General features: G+C 34.7%; 1 long non-coding RNA gene across 1 annotated transcript; it reads left to right on the top strand.

The window, feature by feature from the left end:
- Positions 1–350: 350 nt before the first annotated feature.
- On the top strand, positions 351–4,045 carry LOC116532223. The gene is made up of 2 exons (XR_004260780.1): positions 351–918; positions 3,091–4,045. It is a non-coding gene; the product is annotated as an uncharacterized LOC116532223 (long non-coding RNA).
- The last annotated feature ends 1,832 nt before the right edge of the window (positions 4,046–5,877 follow it).

Raw genomic sequence — 5,877 nt, 5'->3', positions numbered from 1 at the left:
CATTCTTCTGTATGTGGTGTTTTCTCAACACCATTTGTTAAAGAGACCATCCCTTCCCCATTAAATAAACTTGGAACTCTTGTCAAATATCATCTGGCCAGTTCCATCCAAGTTGTTGCAAATAGAACAGGGTGACTATAGTCAATAATAACTTAATTGTACATTTTAAAATAACTTAAAGAGTGTAACTGGATTGTTTGTAACTCAAAGGATAAATGCTTGGGGGGATGAATACCCCATTATCTGTGATGTGCTTATTTCACATTGCATGTCTATATCAAAACATCTCATATACCCCATAAATATATACACCTACTATGCACCCACAAAAATTTAAAAAATGAAAAAAGAATCATTTGACCATATGTGCAAGGATTTGTTTCTGGGCTCTCTATTCCATTGGTCTATATTTCTGTCTTTATGCTTAATTAAGTTTTACCTCAGTTGCAGTCTTTGAAAGTCCTGTTTTAACCTATGTAAGGACATATTAACTATTTTAACTGGAGCTTTGTTGGGTCCCATTTTATCAGGTCAATGTAAAAGTGCAAAGACTTAATTTAATTTTAATTTTTAATTCATTTATGCTGTAGAATCTATGCTCAATATTGGATATTTTAGATAAATGAGCTCTATAACCATGGGAAAGGTAGGGAAGTCTACAGTAAAAGTGAAACATATGTGTTTTTCCTCTATTTTATATTTAGTTACTTTTCTAAGATTATAAAGGATACAATGTATATTGTTTCCTCACTGCTGTTGTAATTCATCTTCTGACCCAGCCGGTGTAAGAGATCACAATCTTAGAAACCAGAGGTGTAATGCTTAATGAAAAAGGAAAAGGGGAGAGAGCACTTTATCCCTTCTCTGCTTAAGACCCCTGATGATGTCATGCAATTGATTGAGTATAAAGATCTCCAGGTATAACTACAATCTGAGCCCTAGGAATTGATTAAGCCTGTGAAGCTTTGTTCACTGGCGCATTTTAGCAAATGTTTACTATTTATGTTTACATGATTATTATTATATACAATTTGTTATATAAAATTTTAGTATATAAATTTTGGATTTTTAATTGTGTTACATTCTGGATCTTTGTGTGTGTGTGTGTGTGTGTGTCTGTGTGGGTATATATATCTATATTTTGGAAATCCAACATTTTTAATATATTTTAATATACTTTGCATTTTATATTAATATGTATACACATGCATACATACATTGGTTTACATAGAAAAGAAACCACAGGCCTGTTGTTTACTATTTTTAGGAATTTGACACATTTCTATATTTTGTAGTCACATGAATACAATTATATACATATATACATATTGTTTTATAAAATTGTTTTAAAGTCATTAAAAATATATGCATTTATAATATATATTTATGTAATTATTTTACTTGTACTTTCGTGTTAATTAAAATATATATTAATACAAAATACAAAGTATATTAAAATAAAGTATTTTGTATAGATATATAATTTCTATTACCTTTTATTTTCTCCCTCTGTATTCAGGAGTTTTAGCTTTAGCTTTTTTTTTTTTTCTATTTTTTGTAAGGAGTAGCGTCTAGATGCCTAAAGCCACCATTTTTAGTTTTTGTCTCTGGTTGATAACTGTGTGGTGGTCCTTTTAGGTGGTTATAGAGAGAGAGAGGGAAGGGAACCTGTAGCTTAATTGCAGGCAGCTTTTTTATTTCCAAGCTTTCCAATATACCTTCCAGGGAATGGGACTTGTACCTAGGGAGCTATAACAGTCTCTCCTTGGGACAGCACAGTTATCCTCCTTATCTGAAGTATCAATCCCTTTCATTCATTCTTTTCCTTTCATTCTCTTTCTTTGTCTTTCTTTCTTTTTATTTTATTTATTTATTTTTTTTGAGACAGGGTTTCACCATGTTGGTCAGGCTGCTCTCGAACTCCCAACCTCAGGTGATCCGCCTGCCTCAGCCTCCCAAAGTGCTGGGATTACAGGCGTGAGCCACCGCATCTGGCTTGCTTGCTTTCTCTCTCTTTCCTTCCTTCCTTCCTTCCTTCCTTCCTTCCTTCCTCCCTCCCTCCCTTCCTTCCTTCCTTCCTTCCTTCCTTCCTTCCTTCCTTCCTTCCTTCCTTCCTTTTCTTCCTTCCTTCTTCCTTCCTTCTTCCTTCCTTCCTTCCTTCCTTCCTTCCTTCCTTTCCTTTCTTTTCTTTCTTTCTTTCTTTCCTTTCTTTTCTTCTTTTCTTTCTTCTTTCTTTCTTCTTTCTTTCTCTTTCTTTCTTTCTTTCTTTCTTTCTTTCCTTCCTTCCTTCCTTTCTCTCTCTTTCTTTCTTCTTTCTTTCTCTTTCTTTCTCTCTCTCTCTTTCTTTTTCTTTCTTTCCTCTCTCTTTCTTTCCATCCTTTTTCTCTTTCTTCTTTCTTTTTCTTTCTTTCCATCCTTCTTTTTCTCTTTCTTTCTTCTTTCTTCCTTCCTTCCTTCCTTCCTTCCTCCCTCCCTCCCTCCCTCCCTCCCTCTCGCTCCCTCTCTCTCTTTCCTTCTTTCTTTCTTTCTTTCTTTCTTTCTTTCTTTCTTTCTTTCTTTCTTTCTTTCCTTTCTTTCTTTCTTTCTTTTCTTTCTTTCTTTCTTTCTTCCTCTCTTTCTTCCTTTCTCTCTTCCTCTCTTTCTTCCTTTCTCTCTTTCTCTCTCTCTCTCTTTTTATTTTCTTCTTTCTCTGTCTTTCTTTCATTTTGGTCTCCTCTACTTTATTTTTTGAGTGTCTACCAAATAAAGTCCTAGTGGTCCTGAGCAGGCCTGTCCATAGTGGCAGCCCACCCTCTTTACAGTGTCCAAATTGACTTCTGAGGGATCTGGGTCCATGTCCAGGAGAGTGACACTGGCTTTATCGGTATTTTTGAGGTTCCAGGTTGTGAACATAAGGCTCTTGGCATGCAATAGCACTCAAGAAGGTCCATGCACATTATCCAGGCATTTTATATTCCTCAATCAATTGCATGACCTTGTCAGGGGTCTTAAGGAGAGCAGGGATAAAGTACTCTCTCCTTCTTTCCTTTTTCATTAAGCATTATGTCTCTGGTTTCCAAGGGCGTGATGTCTTGCTCCTCCCTGGGTCAGGAGATGAATTGCAACAGCAGCAAGGCAAGCAACAACACAAGAACACCTTTTGCTGGGTGCCATACCTTGACCCTGAGGTGGAATCCCTCACACTTACTGTTTGTGGTTTGGAACAAATGAGGGTCTCCAAAGAGCACTCTTTCTACTCAATAGGGCAGGCTGAAATGTGTGGGAAAATAGCAGTTGTTTGTTCCACCAATCAGTTCTACACTGTCAATTGATCATCCTCACTCATCAGGCCTGTCCCATGACCATTGGAGGGAAGTCATAGCTTACTCTGTTCACAAGAACCTTTTATATATTTAGCTAGTCAACGTAAAAATAGGTACCCCAGGACCATCTTCTTGGGATCTATGAAAGTAACTCAACTCAGACCAGAACTTGGGGAGAACTCAATTTTCAAGTTCTAAATTTAGGGTTGGAATCCATGGAAACACCCAGCAAATACAACAAATAGCAATTGCAGCCATAGTGCAAGTGTATACCAGAAGGCAATGGTATGTTTCAAGGCTTCTGATGCCATCTGGTGAAACCAATTAGGAAGCCAAAAGAAGTCTAGTGGCATATCATCCCAGTGTGAGGCCAAACCACCCAGCTTGCTACATGAAATGTTTTACAATATAGTTTTATCACTGTGCAGGTATAGTGAGTCCAACTGATCAAAAGAGGATTACCATCGAAAAGATAGTTTGTGATACAGATTCTAAGGAAAAAGGGCATACCACACCATGTGGGGCCATATGAGGAAGCACTGAGGCCAGTCAGGAGGCAGAGATAGAGAGGGGAAACGTGAACAAAAGCCTTTACTGTGGTTTCCCAGGGAAAGAACAGGTGTAGAAGAGTGAGCAGGCTTATGATTGGCTAGTTTTAGCAGGCTCTAGAGCATAAGGGTTGTTTCTCATTTTCTGATACCTGGTCCTGGGTTGACCAGGGTGGATAGATAGTAGCCCAGAGTATAAACGACCAATAAAAGAGATGGTGGAGGGCTATGGGTTCTAGAGTGGTTGGTTTACATAGAAAAAAAAAAACCTCCAACAGGCCTATTGTTTACTATTTTTAGGAATTTGACACATTTCTATATTTTGTAGTCACATGAATACAATTGTATACATATTATTTTATAAAATTGTTTTAAAGTCATCAAAATATATATGTATTTATAATATATATTTGATTATATAATTATTTTACTTGTGCTCTTTTTTTATGTGAATTCAAATTATTTTTGGGTGTCACTTGCTTTCTGCCTAAGGAATTTCTTTAATATTTCTTATAATATGGGTCTAATAGCAATGGATTTTTTTCAGTTTTTGTTTATTCAGAAATGTCATTATTTCAAATTTATCTTGAAAGGTAGTGTTGCTGTATATAACATTCTTGAATCACAGGTATTTTTTTCTTTCACCTCTTTAATATATTATTCCACTGCCTTTTGACCTCCATTTTTTTCTGATAAGAAGTCAGCTATAAATCTCATTGGTGTTTCTTTATTTGTGATGCCTTGTTTTGTCCTTATTGCTTTCAAGATGTTCTCTTTGTTTTTGTCTTCCAGCACTTCTACTCTGATGTGTATGGGTGTGGATCTCTGTGTTTATATTACTTGCATTTCGTTGATCCTATTAGATGTATGTAGATGAACGTTTTCATCAAATTTGGGAGAATTTAAGCCATTATTTAAATTAAATAGTTTTTATGCTCATTTTCTTCTCTCTTTCTGATAGTTCCATTATGTATATGTTAGTGCACTTAATGGTGCCCCATCTTTGAGTTTATTTTAATTTTTATTTGTTTTTCACTCTGCTCTGCATATTGTGTAATCTCTATTAATCTATTTCCAAGTTCACTGATTCTTTCTTCTGACAAATTAAATCTACTCTTGAGTTGGTCTTGTAAATTTTTCATTTCTGTTGTTACACTTTTAAATTTCCAAATTTTCATTTGGTTCTTTTTTATAATTTATTTCTTTTCATTGATATTCTTTAGTTTCTGAGATATTGTCATCATATCTTCCTTCACTTCTTTAAGCATGGTTTTCTTTAGTTTCTTGAACATATTTAAAAGGGCTATATTGAAGTCTTTGTTAAGTCTAGCATTTATGATCTCTCACAGGAAATTTTTGTTGACTCCCCTTTTTCCTGTGCATAAGTCTTTCCTGTTTATTTGTATGCCTCATAAATTTCTGTAAAAATTTGTGACTTTCATCCTACTACTCCTACAATTTCCCTTTTCAAGAATGTTCTTTATGTATAATCATATACTGTGTAGCTTTTAAAATCAAACTTCTTGCATTTAACCAACTGCATGTGAGTTTCATCCACATCACTGAATTGGCAGCTTGTTCAAATACAGCATTTTTTTTTTAACAATCCATCATTTTAAGGACCATATGTTTTTGTTTCTATTTGCAAATACCTAAGAGTAGAATTGCTATAGCATATAGTGAATTTATAGTTAGTTTGATAAGGAACTAAAAAACTATTTTCCAAAGTACTATACCATTTTGAATTCCCACCAACAAGGTATGAGAGTTCCATTTGCTCTGTATCTTCAATCAGCACTTAGTTTTGTCAATTTTATTTTTCAAAATTTTGCAATTAGGCAGATCTCTTACTATGGATTTAACTGGCATTTTCCTAATTAGTAGTACTGTTGGTAATGTTTGTCTGCTGTGTTTATTTGTCATGTATATCTCTTCTTTAATCTTTTGCCCATTTTAATTTTGTTTAGAATTACTGAGCTGTGGAAGTTCTTTTTTTTTTTTTCCCATTTATTTATTTTATTGCATTT

This window comes from Sapajus apella, unplaced genomic scaffold (genome assembly GCF_009761245.1).
Source record: "Sapajus apella isolate SASKATOON/1434 unplaced genomic scaffold, GSC_monkey_1.0 scaffold75, whole genome shotgun sequence".
Lineage (NCBI taxonomy): Eukaryota > Metazoa > Chordata > Mammalia > Primates > Cebidae > Sapajus > Sapajus apella.
The sequence above is the reverse complement of the archived record's forward strand: the minus strand, read 5'-3'. Positions and strand labels throughout refer to the sequence as shown.